The sequence below is a fragment of the Mus musculus genome, chromosome 8 (genome assembly GCF_000001635.26).
Source record: "Mus musculus strain C57BL/6J chromosome 8, GRCm38.p6 C57BL/6J".
Taxonomy (NCBI): domain Eukaryota; kingdom Metazoa; phylum Chordata; class Mammalia; order Rodentia; family Muridae; genus Mus; species Mus musculus.
In genome coordinates this window covers 3,088,487-3,106,981 of record NC_000074.6, presented here as the reverse complement: position 1 = coordinate 3,106,981, position 18,495 = coordinate 3,088,487, and the positions used below count along the sequence as shown (strand labels likewise).

Below are 18,495 nucleotides of genomic sequence, written 5' to 3'. Positions count from 1 at the left end.
GGCACCTTCGAGACTATGAGTCAGCTATTGTCCCCTTACAAATAAAAATGTATATTCACCACCCAATATGAAGTGGGACCATGGAAGGGGAAGAAAAGGTCTCACAGGGGTCAGGCCATGTGCAAAATCTGTTCTTTTACAGGTAAGCATAGAACAGAAGGCTGGTGACTGTTGGGGCTGGCCTGAGGCTCTCACATCTGGGTTCAAGCCTGGGATGCATCTTGGAACTGAAAGAAAAGAGGGAATCTAGACGGGTAGAGAGAGGAATGGAACCAAGACACTATTCTGGTCAAGGTTCAACTTTAATGTAGGCGAACACGCTTTATAAAGAAGAGGGGAGGCCCATTCCCAGTCACACAAAATTCCTTTGAAGTTGTCAGATCAGCCTTTTAGTAGGAACCTGAGAAAATCACAGTTCTCAGCTAACTCCGGAAAATCTTGGAGAAGTGGTTCAGCCTCAGGCAGGCAGCAGGCAGTGTTACATCAAAGGAGAGGGATGAGAAGCAGCGCAGCAGGTGGCTCCACCTCACTGTCAGATGGTCTCAGCCAGCCTATCTAGGCTGGAAGGAGGTAACAAGTGACATTTAGAGTTTCCTGCTCTGTTATCTGGGAGGGCCAGCTGCTAGTCTTTGATCAGCCCCAACTTTGAGGATGAAGAGGGAGAAAGGTACACGCCCCCACACTGGACAAGATATGAGGTCACAGCAGATCCTTCTCTCAAGTACCAAGCTCCAGTTTTAAAGGCTCTGCTTGAATGGAGGCTGCTGGGTAACACTATCAGCCCAGGATTCCTTGGCCAATCAGGAGCAGCTGGATGGAGGCTGCTGGGTAACACTATCAGCCCAGGATTCCTTGGCCAATCAGGAGCAGCTGGATGGGGGCTGCTGGGTAACACTATCAGCCCAGGATTCCTTGGCCAATCAGGAGCAGCTGGATGGAGGCTGGTGGGTAACACTATCAGCTCAGGATCCTTGGCCAATCAGGAGCAGCTGGATGGGGGCTGCTGGGTAACACTATCAGCTCAGGATCCTTGGCCAATCAGGAGCAGCTGAGATTAAGGATGGTTATCCTGCAAAGAAAAGCCATGCCTGAGACCCAAGGAGCTGGAGACAGGACTTGTCAAGGAAGAAGAGAACTTTTCTATCAAGAAGAGTTGACAAAGGAAGGCAGTATGAATCTCTAAGAGCTGGCCAGGTGCTCCACTTGGATGGTGCTGGTGGTGACAGTGGTGACAGTGAGGCAGATGTGTATATGATTCTCTACAGGCTTATAGGGGGTCATGTCAGAGGAACACTGGAATGGAGGGTTTCGGTTTTTGTTCCCACCATTCCCTCCCTGGGGAGTTGTCCCAAGGGACTGGAAGTGTGGTGGTTGTAGAGGTGGCTGCTCCTGCTGCTGCTGCCTCTGCTGTTGCTACCTGCAAAGCTTGGGCCTGGGCCTGGGCCAATGCTGTTGCTGCCCCTTGCATTTGTTGTTGAAGATCAGGAGGGTTGTGTTTGCACATGTTTCATAAGGTATGTTTCTGATGAATATGCCCGATGACAGACTGTGCCAGTATAAACCCTGGCATGTCTCACTGTGTGTGTAGATTCATGAACTGCGTCTGTATATGCTTGCTGACAGTTGTGGGTGGTATTTGAAGGGTTTATCCTTGTTGTGCTGCCGTCTGTGAGACTGCAGTTTGGAGAGTTATGTGAAAGCCTTCTCACAGCCTGGGTGTGCACATTTGTATGGTCTGTCACTCACCAGTATGGATTCAGGTGTGCTAATGCAGATGTGAGAGCTGGCAGAAGGATTTCTCATAAAAGTTACAACTATAGGGCTTGGCCCCTGAGTGGATAAGGATTAGTGGATAGGGTCAGGGAGGAGATGTTGGCAAAGGTCTTGGAGCAGTGTGGGCACTTGTGGGGCTTGGTCTCAGTGTGTGACTGGGAGTGGATCTGCATGTCCGACTTTGAGTAGAAGGTCAGTGAGCACATCCTACACCCAGGGTCACACAACAAGTTCGTGGTGGAGATGGGAATTGAATCCATGTGCCCAAGGTTCTGTCCATTTCCTGTGCCACAGTTCCCTTTGCTCCTGTAGGGCTTTCCATCTTTCTGATGGTCATCATCCCCAGGGGCAAGGATGTAAGGGTCCTTCATCTCAGGAAGCCCTGATTCCAGTATTCTCATCTTCTTGCAGCCCTGAGGAGGCTTAGGAGGAGCCACAGTGCCACCACCACCACCATCTCCACCTCCTTCCTCAATTAGGGTTGATGCTATTTTCTTGGAGAGGTAGGGCTTGGGAGACAGGGGAAGAGCTGAGACAATCATGGGAGCCAAAATAGGGAAAGTCTGAGCTGTAGAGGCTATGGTCACAAGAGAGTCTGATGGGGATGTGATTACCAAACCTGGACGGTCAGGCGTGAATCCAGTAGATGGTACAGGAAGCACTGTGATATTCTGTGTAACAGATGATTGACTGTGTGGGGTCAGCTATTCTGACTTGGACTCTGTGTCCATGCTGATGCTAGAAGACAGGGACACTGAGGCAGGGACTGTTACAAAAAGTGGGATAGTGAGGTGGTGCCAGTCCACAGTCCTTCTGTGTCAATAGCTGATCCTTCATCTTGTTGATGAACACAGTGTTTTCAATCTGCTCTGAGGCTGTGGGGATAAAACTCTAGAAGTATGGGTTAGAATTGAAGTGAGAATCTTCCATTCTACCCTCTCGCTCTCTTCTTCCTGTCCTCTTATTCTTTCTCCTTTCCAGGGTTCCTGATGTTTCAGGAAGTGGTGCTGGGGCTTGTGCTCCTGGGACCCCCAATTCTTCTTAGCCCACTTTCCTACTCCATCTCCTAACAACTTTAATGTGCAATCCTTTCGGCAAGAAGGCAGGAGAGCCTAAAACAAAACAGGGCAGGGTGGTCAGGTTAGGGTGGCAGCAAAAAAAGGGTGTGTGTGGAGAGTTCAGAGAGCTAAATTGCTCTTTCCGAGTCTATGAAGAATTGAGTTGGAATTATGATGCGGATTGCATTGAATCTGTAGATTGCTTTCGACAAGCTAGCCATTTTTATTATACAATCTTGCCAATCCGTGAGTATGGGAGATATTTCCATCTTCTGAGATCTTCATCCACATTTTCTTCAGAGACTTGAAGTTCTTATCATACAGATCTTTCATTTGCTTGGGTAGAGTCACACCAAGGTATTTTATATTATTTGTAACTATTGTGAAGCGTGTTGTCTCCCTACTTTTTTTCTCAGCCTGTTTATCCTTTGACTAGAGGAAGGCTACTGATTTGTTTGAGTTAATTTTATATCCAGCCACATTACTGAAGTTGTTTATCAGCTTTAGGAGTTCTCTGGTAGAACTTTTGGGGTCACTTAAGGATACTATCATACATCAACCCATCGTTATCTCCTTGGACAAAGCTCAAGTCCACTAGGATCAAGGACCTCCATATAAAACCAGATACACTGAAACTGATAAAAATGAAAGTGAGGAAGAGCCACACATGAGCACAGGGGAAATTTCCTGAACAGAACATTAATAGCTTATTTTCCAAGGCCAAGAATTGACAAATGGGAGTTCATAAAATTCCAAAACTTCTGTAAGGCAAAGGACACTGTCAATAGGACAAAATGGCAAAACAAACAAACAAAAAACCAAAAACCCAACAGATCTGCAAAAGATCTTTACCAACCCTACATATGATAGAGGGCTAATATGTAATTTATAAAAAGAACTGAAGAAGGTAGAGTCCAGAGAACCAAATAAACCTATTAACAATGAAGTTACAGACCTAAACAAAGAATTCTCTACTGAGGAATACCAAATGACTGAGAAGCACTTAAAGAAATGTTCAACATCTATTTATTTTCTCCAGTGATTCTCTAAGGTGCAAGTGCTCAGGAGTACTCTGGGTGCAGAGTAGCTGGGACAGGGTCCTATGGACTACATCTGCACCCAGGAGGTGGGGCTGTTTTGTAGCCCTCTGTGCACTGGTCTTGCCAGGGGAGATCTTGCCTCCAGGGAGTGCTGACACAGGCTTACAGACAGACAGGAGGAACAAGCTCCAGCCAGAGACAAGAAGAACATCTAACACAGAGATTACCAGATAGCAAAAGGTAAATGCAAGAATCTTACCAACAGAAAGCAAGACTACTTGGTACCATCAGAACCCAGTACTCCCACCACAGAAAGTCCTGGATACCCCAACAAATGTGAAAAGTAAGATTCAGATTTAAAATCATATCTCATGTTGCTGATAGAGGAGAACATCAATAACCCACTTAAAGAAATACAGGAGAACCCAGGTAAACAGGTAGACGCCCTTAAAGAGGAAACACAAAAATTACTTAAGGAATTAAAGGAAAAGGCAACCAAACAGGTGAAGGAATTGAAGAAAACCATCCAGGATCTAAAAATGGAAATAGAAACAATAAACAAATCACAAAGGGGTATAACCCTGGAGATAGAAATCCTAGGAAAAAGTAAGGAGCCATAGATGTAAACATCAGCAACAATACAAGAGGTAGAAGAGAGAATCTCAGAGGCAGAAGGTTCCATAGAAAGAAGTCAAAATATCACTATTTGCAGATGATACCAAAGTATACTTGAGTGACCCCAAAAGTTTCACCAGAGAACTCCTAAACCTGATAGACAATTTCAGCAATCTGGTTGGATATAAAATTAACTCAAACAAATCAAGGGCCTTTCTCTACACAAAGGGTAAACAGGCTCAAAAAGAAATTAGGGAAATAACACCTTTCACAATAATCACAAATAATATAAAGTACCTTGGTGTGACTCCAACTAAACAAGTGAAAGATCTATATGATGAGAACTTATAATCTCTGAAGAAAAAATGGAAGATCTCAGAAGGTGGAAAGCTCTCCCATGGTCATGGATTGGCAGGATTGATAGAGTAAAAATGGACTTCTTGCTGAAAGCAATCTACATATTCAATGAAATCCCAATCAAAATTCCAAATTAATTCTTCAAAGAGCTGGAAAGGGCAATTTGCAAATTCATCTGGAATAATAAAAAACCTAGGATAGCAAAATCTACTTTCAACAATAAAAGAACTTCTGGTGGAAAAACCATCCAGGACCCCAAGCAGTACTACAGAGCAATTGTGATAAAAACTGCATGGTACTGGTACAGTGACAGACAGGTAGACCAATGGAATAGTATTGAAGACCCAAAAATGAATCCCTACACCTAAGGTCACTTGGTCTTTGACAAAGGAGCTAAAATCATCCATTGGAAAAAAGACAGCATTTTCAACAAATGGTGCTGGCTCAACTGGTGGTCAGCATGTAGCAGAATGAGAATCAATCCATTCTTATCTTCTTGTACAAACCTCAAGTCTAAGTGAATCATGGACCCCCACATGAAACCAGACACACTGAAACTTATAGAGGAGAAAGTGGGGAAGATCCTCAAACATATGGGCACAGGGAAAAATTCCTGACCAGAACACCAATGGCTTGGGCTGTGAGATCAAGAATTGACAAATGGGACCTCGTAAAATTGCAAAGCTTCTGTAAGGCAAAGGACACTCATTAATGCAAAAAGTCAACCAACACATTGGGAAAAGATCTTTACAAATCCCACATCTTATAGAGGGCTAATATTCAATATATTCAAAGAACTCAACAAGTTAGACTCCAGAGAACCAAATAATCCTATTAAACAATGGGGTAAAGAGCTAAACAAAGAATTCTCAACTGAGGAATACTGGATGGCTGAGAAGCACCTAAAAAAGGTTCAATATCCTTAGTCATTAGGGAAATGCAAATCAATATAAACCTGAGATTCTACCTCATACCAGTCAGACTGGCAAAGATCAAAAACTCAGATGAGAGTAGATGCTGGTGAGGATATGGAGAAAGAGGAACACACTTTCATTGCTGGTGGGATTGCAAGCTGGTACAACCACTCTGGAAGTCAGTCTGGCGGTTCTTCAGAAAATTGGACATAGTACTACCAGAGGATCCAGCAATACCACTCCTGGGCATACACCCAGAATATGCTCCAACATGTAATAAGAACACATGCTCTACTATGTTTATAGTAGCCTTACTTATAATAGCCAGAAGCTCGAAAGAGTCCAGATGTCCCTTAACAGAGGAATGGATATAGAAGGCATCTTGGAACTGAAAGAAAAGCGGGAGCCTAGGCGGGTTCAGAAATAATGGAACGAAGACATGCTAGTCTGCTCAAGGTTTAAATGTTTAATGGCAGACACGCTTTATAAAGGAGGGGGGAGGCCCATTCCCGCCAATTCATCCTTGGAGCCTGGAACCAGCTGGAATAGCTCAGGGTGGGTGGAGGGCGCCTCTCAGCAGGTAGCAGTATCTTGAAGAGGAACAGCAACAATGGCTGAACAAGAGAGTGATCTAGGGAGTAAGGCTCCATTATTCCCTAGATCATGGCAGCAAGGTCAAGTTCTGGCTCAGTCTGCTTCAGGCTTGTGAGAGGCTACACCCAACCATTAGACTGAGCACAAGGTCCCCAATGCAGGAGTTAGAGAGGGGACCAAAGAAGCTGAAGTGGTTTGCAACCCCATAGGAGGAACAACAGTATGAACACTACCCCCAGATTTCCCAGGAACTAAACTATGAACCAAAGAGTACACTTGGAGGGTACAAACACTCCAGTCACACATGAAGTAGAAGATGACCTTGTTGGACATCAATGGGAGGAGAGGCCCTTGGTCCTGTGAAGGCTTGATTCCCCAGTGCAGGGGAATAACAGAACAGGGAAGTGGGAGTGGGTGAGTTGGTGAGCAGGGGGCGGGGTGGGGGGGTGAGATAGGGACTTTTCAGAGGGGACACCAGGAAAGGGGATAACATTTGAAATGTAAATAAAGAGAATATCTAAAAAAAAAAAAGAAAGAAAGAAAGAACAGCTCTGCTGCCATGAACTTCACGACAGTAGTAGTTTCCCTCAATTAACACCTTTCTGTAGAATATTTTTCTAAACTTCTTGCTATTATCCTGATTTGCACACACCATCTCTTTCCAGCTGGGATACCACGAAAGTATTCTGTTCTCTCCCAAGACACCTGGGGTTTTAGATCCTCAGGCCCTGAAAAAAATAACTTATCTGCTCCCCTAGAACTTTCCTGTTTTCCTCCACTCAAGTGAGGCCCTTAACTGAACTCTGCATGTGTTTTCATAACTCATTTTCTAATCTTTGCCCTGTAGAAACCTTGATTTTGGTGGAAAGGTGTAGTGGCTATTCCTGGTTGTCAACTTGACTATATTTGGAATGAACTACAATCCAGAATTGGAAGGCTCACCAGTGACCCTTATCTATAGGCTTGGAGATCCTTATCTGGATCTTGGTATGTAGATCTTGAGCCATAGTGGCTGTGGATTCCAGAAGATTAAATCTCCGAGTTTAAGGAACACACCTTTAATCTGGGCTACACCTTTTCATCTGGGATTAAGGTTGTGGTGGAACACACCTTTAATCTGGGCTACACCTTCTGCTGGAGACAATATAAGGACATTGGAAGAAGGGAGTCTAGCTCTTGCTCCTTTGCCTGCTTGCTGTGTGAGACTGAGTAACTGCTAGATCCTTGGACTTCCATTCACAGCTGCGACTGAACAATTGTTGGGAATTGGGCTGCCGACTGTAAGTCATCAATAAATTCCTTTACTATCTAGAGACTATCCATAAGTTCTGTGACTCTAGAGAACCCTGGCTAATACAAAAGGTTTCAGGGTTCTTTGGATAACACCAAAGTAGAGAGAAAGTGGAAAGTGACGGAATAGGTAAAGCTTTCGCTCACCTGTCCCATCCAGCAGGACCCAGTTATTCGTGGGTACGAGAGGGGCTGCAAACCTGAAAAAGAAAGGGCGGAAAAAAGAAGCAAGACCAAGCAAAGAGTTGTCAAGGTCTGTTTAATGAAGGCTAGGAGCCTGACTATAAGCACACAGTGAGAGAAAATAGGGAGGGGCTGAGGGGGAATTAACAAAGAACAAAGAAGTGGGCATCTGGGGACATGAAGGCTGAATTCAGACTGCAGGCGGGAGGCATCCTGAGTCTTATCTCCAGAGTGTAGATTCCTCCTTAACAGCCTTGGGTGTCAAGCTGGGCTCAGCGAATAACTCATGTCCTTAGAAGTCTTGGGAGTCAGGAGGGGACTATAATTCAACTTTTTAGGATCTTTGGTGCCAGGAAGGGAATAGGGAGGAGGAGGCGACCAGCTCCTTAACACAAGGCCATTTGGTTTGTTAAGGTGGGAAACTACAAAAGGCTTACTTTCTCACGATATGGTCTCCAACACTCACCTATTTCACACCAATTTTATTTGAAAGTATATCTTTCATGCCACCTGGTAAAACACTTTAAACAACTGTTTGAAACTTTTCCTCTGGGAATATTTAATGGCCTCCAGACCTGTTTGCTGGATGTACCCCATTTTTTCTTTTTTCTATGTTTTTCTCTATAGACTAAAATACAGGAGGCATTTTAGGATCAGTGTCACCCACAAGTCACCTTCATAAAGACATTCAACTATGTCATTCTGATATTAATTTTCAATAACCAGGACACATCATAGTCGTAACTGGTTCCAAATCCATGAGCATGTTCCTCCCTATTATACATCACTTCCTATGAACCCAATTACCTTCTGTCCTATAACAGTATCTAGTTTTATAACTTTAAATATACAAGGAAGACATGTTCTTCCTTATTATGAAGATAAGTACATTTGCATGGAGTGGTTAAAAAAGAGAAATTGGACTGAATTCCTCTTTCTTTGTTGAGTCTTTGTGTGGTTTCTATATCAGGGTGACTATGAACTCATAGAATGAGTTTAGCTATGTTTCTTCTGTTTCTACTTTATGAATAATTTGAGGAGTATTGCACTAACTCTCTTTTGAATATCTGGTAGAATTCTGCACTACAACTTTCTGGCCTTGGGCTTTTTTGGAGTGGAAGACTTTTGATGACTGTTTCTATTTCCTTAGGGGCTATAGACCTGTTAGTTACTTTACCAGATCTTCATTTAACTTTGATAATTGATAACTGTGTATGTTACCCATTTCATTTAGATATTGCTATTTTTTGCAGTACAGGCTTCTGCAGTAAGACCTAGTGATTCTTTCAATTTCCTCAGAGTCCATTGTTATTTCTCCTGTTTCATTTCTGATTTTGCTATTTTGGGTATTGTCTCTCTACCTTTCAGTTAATTTGGCTAAGCATTTGTCTACCTTGTTGATTTTAATCAACACACAGGCTATTGGTTTCACAGATTCTTTGTATAGTTCTCTTTGTATCAAATTTACTGAATTCAGCCTTTATTCCCTGACAGCGAATCCTACCTACCTCTCTATGAGATGAGGCTTTGTCTCACCTTAGGAATTGCAGAATGCAATACATCAAAACATTGCTGATCTTCATGGTGGTGATGCATACCACAGTCTCTCAGTGAACATCTACACAGGCAGGTTTCAGGGTGTGTTGAAGTAGTGTAACATACAAGGTGCCATGAGAGATTACTAATAGAAATCTGCAGGATTACTCCACATTAGATTTCACTATGGTCTTAAAAGTCATTTTGTAAAGAAATACTATGGGTTCATGGATGCACATACACACACAAACATGAAGAACAGAGCACTTTGTGGGAGGATTGTTCTCTCTACTATGTGCATTCCAAGGAAGAAATTCAGGTTTCTAGGCTTGGCAGCCATGATGGATACCTGCTCACCCATGTCATCAGCTCATCAACTGATTATCTAAACCAAGGAATTTCATAAGCTCTATATTTGTAGTTATGTTCCCCCCCCTCTCTCTCTGTCTCTCTGTCTCTGTCTCTGTCTTTCTCTGTGTGTCTCTCTCCCTCTGTCTCTTTGTGTGTGTATGTCTCTTGAGAGGCTCTGCTTATGCTTGACAAATAAATAGGTGGATGCTCTCAGTCAACCATTAGACTGCGCACAACGTCCCAATGGAGGAACTAGAAAAAGGACCCAAGGAGCTGATGTTGTTTGCAGCCCCATAGGAGGAACAGCAGTATGAACTAGCCAGAGCTCCCAGAGACTAAACCACCAACCAAAGTACACATGGTGAGACTCATGGCTCCATCTGCATATGTAGTAGATAATGGCTTTGTTGGTCATCAACGGGAGGAGAGGCCCTTGGTCCAGTGAAGGCTCTATGTCCCAGTTTAGGGGAATGTGTAGGCTAGGAAGCCAGAGTGGAATGGTTGGTGAGCAAGGGGGAGGGGGAGGAGATAGGGGGTTTTAAAAGGGGAAATCAGGAAAGGGGATAACATTTGAAATGTAAATAACAAAGATCTAATAAAAAAAAAGAAACAATAGAAACATTTCATGCTATCAAGAGGGATTCATTTTCCCAATCTAGCTTCTAGGAAGCTAATCTCAAACCTAAATTTTACAGAAGTGCCTAATCTACATTGTCATCCTACATGAGAGGTGAATATCTGCTCTAAAACTGAAAATAAAGGATACTGAGGCAAGATCCTGAATACAGAACTAGCAGTGGTAACATCAGACCCCTGCATACATGCCTGGCAGCCTAGGACAATGAGTATGCGCAGGTCAGGCATTGTACCTATAGTCTCCTGAGATTTCTCCACTCAATTGGAGTTGATCCTGTCCACCTAATACAGCACAGGCACTGGAAGGACAAAAGTCAACTGCAGGAGGTGTGGAGATGCCTCACAGGTTAGAGCATCTGCAGCTCTGTAGAAGACCCACATGGTGCCTAACAATCATCTCCAGGACTGGATGTGATTCCTTCTTCTGGCCTCTGAGGGAACTGCCCTCAGGAGGAGCCCCATACTGTAGGACACGCAGTAAGAAAAACACCCATTCACATAAATGATATAAGTCTAATCAGCAACAACAAAAAGATAGCAAGTTTATGGTCAAGGACAACCCCATCTATCAAAAGCTATTTCCCAGCATGACTTGGAAGGTCATCATATCTGCTGTGTGGTTGTCACTGATGCTGTACTGCAAGCAAAACTGAGGCATATGGCTCTGGCCCTCCTGATTTATTTTATATTCCTTTGTGAATGTTTTCATTTCCTCAGCAGCTTTAGAGAAACGACTGCGTATTACTCAGTATCTGGTCCACAGGGTCATAAATGAATGTGTGTTATAGAGTACTATATGTTAGGAGTAAAAGAATTCATGGCAGCAGGGATACAGTATGGCAGTGATTACATCATAAAGTGTGTGTCCATGAGGTGAGTGACATTATCAAACACAAAAGATCATCACCATCTATACACCTAGGTGGCTATGACTTTACTATGTAGCCCTGGCTGCCTAGAACTTACAGAGATCCATCTCTGGTTGTGAATCCTAGGTCTACAGCAGGGGATAGAACACCTGAATAAGGAAGACGGTTTCAAGAGTCACTACTTGCAAATCAATTTTTATTCATAAGAAATAGATTTTTTTTTAAAAACAGGTTTTAAAAGTTCAATTAATATAGAGGTAAAAGCAAAAAAAAAAAAAAAAAGAAAAAAGTAAAACAAGAACAAGCACATATAATTTCTAAATAACATAGCAACAACTCAAAGAACAAAAACCAAAACTTCAACCAAAACTCTAACATAAAATTATTGTTCAGCTGCTTTCTCTTTCTGCACATTTAGCAGCACAGACCTACAGCCTGTTACTCCTCTTGGACACTTGGTGGCAGTGCAATAACCTCAGTTCTCTGCCAAGGGGAGTTGCCTGAAGAGAAAAGGGAATAACACCCTGAGTCAGCCATGGCTTCCTAGTTAGGGCCTATTCACCCTAAGGAAATGAACTATATGGAAGAAGATTCATCCAAGGAAGATTGTGGATGCTGGGGATGGTGCTCAGCAGGGGGCACTTGGGGTGGCAACTCATTCTGCAGGATGCTCTATTCTTGGGCTGTGGACAATCCCAGCTTTCTTGCAGTTTCTGAGACCTGCAAGAGGAAGGCAGTTGGTGGGGACAGGCATGGCAGCTGTCAGGCTGATGCCTCCTATCACCTGATAGTCAACATTAATATTTTCACTGAAATTATGGATGTTAAATCTGCAGACAGGGCCAAGTATTCAACAACAGTCACAAAACCATGGAGTGACAAAGATCAACTCAGGCTTCTATCAGTTCCAACCAAGAGCATGGCAAAGGGAGATACCTCAATAGATTACAAAAAGAAAGGAGACAGCCACATGCCACCCAGATCAATGATAATGAGAAGCACTCATTTGACATTTATACTTGCCTCTAATCCCTCCAAGGTGCATGTACCTGGGATGTCACATGACCTCTGCATGTCTCCTGACTAAGGACCCAGAACTCACTCAAAGCTCTGCATAGCATTCCACCTATCATGAGGACATGCAAGAATGTGACATGTTATTCACCTGTCACCCTTAGTGGACTGCAGATTAAAGCAGAGTTGAAAGGTACACTTGCCAGTGGCAACAGTTTCTCACAAGAGGCTAATTCAGTGTCTCACAAGAGGCTAACTTCCCAGAATACTTGAGTGAAGACAGAGCAATGAACAGCTACATTCCATGAGGTGGGTGGCTGCTTGGGAGTTTGAATCAGAAAGGTGGTGGTGGAAGCAAAGATGGATCTAATGTGCAAATGGTATCAGACAGTCATAGGCTGACCGAATTGTTTGTCCCTACCTGATGTTCTTGATTCTCAAGGTTGCTGGCCTTCTCCTGTTCATCTTTACCACTCAGGTTCAAATCCACCAAATATTGATGAATGAGGGCCCAATCAGCCTGTACTTTCTTGCTCTCCTGCTTCAATATCACCAACTTCTTCTTTATAAGATTCTTCTCCATCAGGAGCTGGCTGTGCAGGTTACTGGAAACACACTCTGTATAGTAAGATCCTGCAGCCTCCTCCTCCCATTTCTACTTACAGGTCCCATTAACCCAACCTACATTCTGGTTCCCATGAAGACCTAATAATATCCATCTCAATACATCCATGACAACTGTACAAACAGCAAACAGCCATTTCAAAGAAGGAGAAAATTTTGCTGCAGTTCAAACACCAAAAGGGTCCATGTTTCTCCAAAAGAAGGAGGGATCTCCATCTACCCATGACAGCCCATGCATTGGGGCAATACCAATTCGTAGGGTGCAAGTACAATCAGGGTAGGTCGGTAGAACCAAAGAGGGCATTCTATCCTTGTGTTACATCTCACTCAGCTCTGTAAAACCCTGCCTGAGTCCCAGAGGCCCAATACTGCATAATAGCCCTCTCATGGTCTGAATCACTTTCCTATCTAGAGGCTCTTGAGGATGTCTGGACAACACTGGGAGGGGTGTCTTAGAGACTTAAGAAAACTGAGTCCAAAACATCTAAGGCACAGCAATGGCTAAAAACCAGAAGGGATAGACTCAGACCTGCAGACTCTCCAGTCCAGAAACAAAGGAAGGTAGAAATGACCATTTTACAGGTGGTGGCCTCCCTGACAAGAACTTACTGATAGAGATTTATCTCCTTCTTGAGCTCCTGGTTGTTCTTGCGGGCCTCAATGTACTCCATCTCTAAGTTGTGCAGAAATGACATAACCTCCTTTTCTTTCATCTTCAATTTTCATAGAGCAGATTTTGCCTGTGGTAGGTCCTGGCCCCAAGATAAGAGAACTCTGTGAACATAGGCTTTTAGTGACACATGAACTGAGGATGGATCCTGGACTACTCCAACCATGGAAATCACACTCTGCATGCTGGGATTTTCTTAACCTTGGGAAACTTGCTATCGTGGCCCCAGAACACCAGAAGCTAAGCATCCAGATGGAGGGTGCCCTGGCTCCCTGTGTTCACTCAGTAGGGCTGGAAGGGCAGACTAACCAGGTCTGTTCTCAAGAGCCTAGGCTACAAGACTTTGCCCACCAGACACCTGTGATTGTATTTCCCTTGTTTTCATAAAAGGAATTCTAAATTCTGGATAACTAATACTGTAGAGACAGATATTACACATAATTCTGGAGATGAGACCAGACATCATCACAGCTTTATAATCTGCCCAAGTGATACAAATGAATGGACAATTGTGAGCACATATTTAAAGTGCAGTGCTGTTTAAAGTAGGAACTACCAGACCTCGGGACCCACATCACCTGGAAACTGTTAGGCAGGTAAATCCTCAGGAGAAAAACACAGACTGCTTGATTCCAAATTGTGGAGAAAAATAAAAACATATAAAACCTATTCACATTTGTACATGTGCACACACACAGGCTCACAGACTTAGACCTATACACAAGATGGAGAAAGAGAAAGAGTGAGAGAATAAGAAAGAGAGACAGAGACAAAGAGAACACAATGAGAGGTAGAAGAAATATACACAACATTACTGTTTCAGTGTTTAAGGCACGCAGACAAAGAGGAACAGGCATGAACCTCAGGCCTTCTAATCAAGCACTGAGGAGCATCAAGATCTGAACTTCTTCAGTTATTTTTAGGCATACACAACTCTTCACATGGACAAGATATTTACATGCAAGTCTAACCTACGAACCCAACTCTTAGAACAAGGTATCTGGAATTTACATCACCACAGAACTAGTCAGGGTACCCTTGTCCTCTTGGAATACGTTTTGCTTGGCTGTCATCTAAAGGGTCATGCAATGCACCAACACTATGTGGTTCTGCTTGCTCAGCATGACATGCAAAACCTGCCCGTGTTATGCATATCAGTAGTATTGTTCCACTGTGTCACTATGAACATGAATATCCTTTGAGTCTTTTTATGTGTGTCCCCTGCTGGACATGAGCCCTTGTTTTACTTAAGTACACATAAAAAGTAGACAAATGCTTAGTAAACATTACCAATTTTGCTAGTATTCAGACCTTCGTAAACCCCCTTCCTCCAGCAATGTGTGAGTTTCATTTTACTCCACCCAACCATTTCCAGCATTCATGTTAGTGTGGACTGCAACTGCCTGTATTTATTAACAATCTGTTAAGTTAATATTAGTATTAACAATCTGTTAAGAATATAAAGCTCTGGAAAGAGAGGCTCATTGGACACAAAAACTTTATATGCCCCAGTACAGGGGAATGCCAAGGCCAAAAAAAAAAGGGGGATTGGTTGAGTAGGGGAGTGGCAGGGAGCGTATAGGGGACTTTGGAAATGTAATTGAGGAAAATATGTAATAAAAAAAAAAGCCGAAAGAAAAAAAAAAGAATATACAGCTCTAAAAATGAGACTATAATTTCAATTTAAGTTCCCTCTCTCTTTCTCTTTCTCTCTTTCTTCCCCCCACTTCCTTTCTGCCTTGCTCTTTTTGTGAGTCTCGTCATACTGTGGCAGCTAATCTCCAAATGGTAGGTTGCTCAAGCTTCTCTCCTCATGCCCAGCCTCCTGAGTCTCGGGGACCTAAGACAGCACAGCCACCCCACAATCTGGCTCCTGTTTCCTAAGAGTTTAGCCACTGCCAGCCTAGAGAGTCTATGAAAAAAGTCCTAAATTGACAGATCTGGATACTGAATCTCTCTTCTCCACACCTACACTTCACACTGACAACTGAAGGCATAGGACCAGACATTTGCCAAACTGAATGGTGTTTCTCTCTCACATAGCATTCATTTCCACTGTGCAGAACTAATCGTTCCTGGGAAAATCCTTAAGGAAGCCCTGCTCCAGGACCATGTGCAGGGCTAGGCTTGTGAGAATGTTCCTACTCATACAATTCGACAGTCAAACTAATGTAGTCCAGGCAAATAAGACCAAATACACTTTTCCTTAAAAAAATTAAGGCATGTGTGTGTGTGAGAGAGAGAAAGAGAGAGAGAGAGAAAGAGAGAGAGAGAGAGAGAGAGAGAGAGAGAGAGAGAGAGAGAGAGAGAAAGAGAGAGATGGCAACCACACATCGCTCGATATTAACTACTATTTCTGTTCTTACAGAGACACTCATTTTTAGGTAAGTGTTATTCAAGTCTTCATGATAAAGGTAGGCTGGAGAAAACTGTAATGACTGAAGCTTTCTGCCCCTTGCACATCTTCTGGAAGATACCTGTAATGTTGAAGATCAACGACATTCTTCTCTGAGTAACCAACCTGTCACAACAGGAACTGAGACTGTAAAGACAAATCCTAGACCAGGCTTGTCTAGGAAGACTTCATAGCCCAGAGGATAATGCAAGGATAATGCGAATGGAGTGAGTCTGGAGTTGTAAGCAGGCACCCAGGAAGTGCAGTGGAAACACAAAGGACTGGCTGAGCTAAAGCTCCTACAACCAGGTACCTATAATCTATGCATAACAAAGTAGGATTGCAACCGAGAAACTCACATTTACTGAGCACCTACTATGCGTACTCTAAATATACACGCCAGACTCTCTTAATTAGCAACTCATCACTAGTGTGAGAATGAAATTATTGTTTTCAAAGAATTTTAGAGCCTCTCTTGATTCCTTGGGCTTGGAGTTTAACTTTATATCTTGGAGAAACCCTAACACAAAGGACATAAGCAAGCAGTCCCCAGTATTCCTCATCAGAGCTCCAGTTTGATATGCTCTCATTGTAAAGTTAGAGCCAGCAGAGGGAGTAAACTGCTTCGAAGACAAGCCTCAGGTAGATACAGAGGAAAGCAGGGTTTCCTATGTGGAGGAAGGAGAACATGTGTGTGTACAGACACATACTTCAAATATGACTGTGCGGTTCATGCTATAAGGACTCATTACATAGATGGAGGATGGTAAAATGTGATCACCAATCAGACTAAGGGATGCTTCAGTAACTTCTGTCCTGGAGAGGAATCTAACTGGCATTGATGGGAGGAACTTCAGTAGTGCTAATTAGCCGGAGCTACCACCAGGAGGCTATTTCTTGTCAAAGATAAGCCCATACATACCAATCATAGTATATTTCTAAGATGGTGAGTGGATGCCACAACCTTGGTGTTGGGAGCTATTAAGACAACTCTATTGTCTTGATCTCCGAATTGGGCCTCTCCCCCCCCCCCCAGAAGAAAAGGAGGGTCAAAAGCGGGCCACCGACGCACCGCTCCGAGAACAACCACAGATTGTTCCAGCCCTAAGTCAGCGCCGGATGTCCTGATCTCAAGATACCCTGATACCACCAAATTCCTGCTTCCCCATGTAGTTGCCAAAAGAAAAATTTCCACTGCCCCATCCCTCCTGCTGAGAAGTACTTCCTCCTTTGCTTGTGCATTTCCGTTGCCCCATTCCTCCTGTTGAGAAGTACTTCCTTCCCCTTTTGCTTATGCATTTAAGCCTTGAGCCTTGCTCAATACAGTGAGACCTTGATGCTAATGTGTCATTCATTGCACTTGGTTCTCGTCTCTCCCTCCCCCCATTTGGTTCTTAGGAGAAGGTCCCTCGAGACCCTCTAATAACTGGACCTGCTGGATGGGTCACCTTGGAATTCCAAATCTTATGACTGGTCCAAAACCACCACCACCACCACCACCACCACCACCACCACCACCACCATCACCACCATCACCACCATCACCACCATCACCACCATCACCACCATCACCACAAATCACTTTCAAATAGAGCTTTGTGATTTTCCTCACGAGAGAAAAGTATTTTGATCTGGGAGGTTAGTAACATGTTGTCACCACTGGTCTTTACTGTACACAGATGCAGGTGCTATGGAGGCTGGAGGTGATCCAGGTGCCCTGGAGCTGGAGCAGCTATGAGCCACCTGATATGGATGGCAGTCCTCTTAAAGAGTACTGCGTTCAGATCTGCTGAGCTACCTCGACAACCCTTTGACTGGACTTGTGCCCTTCTCAGCTGGCCTTTTCCTCCTCTTCCTCCTCTTCCTCTTCTCTTTCTTCCTTCTCCTCCTTTTTTATTTTTGCCACATTTGATTCACCTACTAAGCCACTAACCAATCAGGTGCAGTGCATGTCTCCTCAAACACACTCCAGCACTTAGTTCTCAAACCTAGGACAAAGCTCGTGAGGCAACAGTGACTTAAAGTGAATTGAAAATTATAAATAAATATTTATTTCGTATAGTTCCAAGCTATCTTCTGTCTTTATCGGGAATATTTTCCCTGGTCTTTTGTTTACAAGTGAAACTACAACACGTATAAAGCAGACACATTTATTTGTTTGTTTGTTTGTTTGTTTGTTTGTTTTCCCACTTAGTGGAAACAAGGGTGGAGGGAGGCTGAGCCTAGGGGTAGTGTAGCTAGAACTTCTTCCTACCCTGCCTGAGTCTGTCTCATTAGCCCTAGGTTGTTCTAAAAGCTCTCCAACCTAACAGTGAAGTCCTTTGATGTGCCCCCAGACTCTGCTTTTCTCTGGTCAGTTTTGCCAAAGGATTGTTTTAGTTAGTCTTTGTGAGGGAACATGTCTCAGGCCTATTTTCTTGTATGATGAATCTGTTTAAAACTTTTCATGTCTAATAGTTTATGAAAGTATTTTAAATTGAACTTAACATACATTTCAATAATATAATTTAAATAAAAGGGCTTTTATGTTTATACTCAGTCTCTGTCATTTGGTCATAGAGGCAGTTAGTGCTATG

At 43.3% G+C, this 18,495-nt stretch overlaps 1 long non-coding RNA gene and 1 pseudogene across 1 annotated transcript; one reads left to right on the top strand and one right to left on the bottom strand.

Moving 5' to 3' along the window:
- Gm18210 (predicted gene, 18210) lies at positions 1,183–2,703 on the bottom strand (annotated as a pseudogene).
- On the top strand, positions 15,843–17,991 carry Gm30220. The gene is made up of 2 exons (XR_001778491.2): positions 15,843–16,228; positions 17,599–17,991. It is a non-coding gene; the product is annotated as a predicted gene, 30220 (long non-coding RNA).
- Positions 17,992–18,495: the final 504 nt, after the last annotated feature.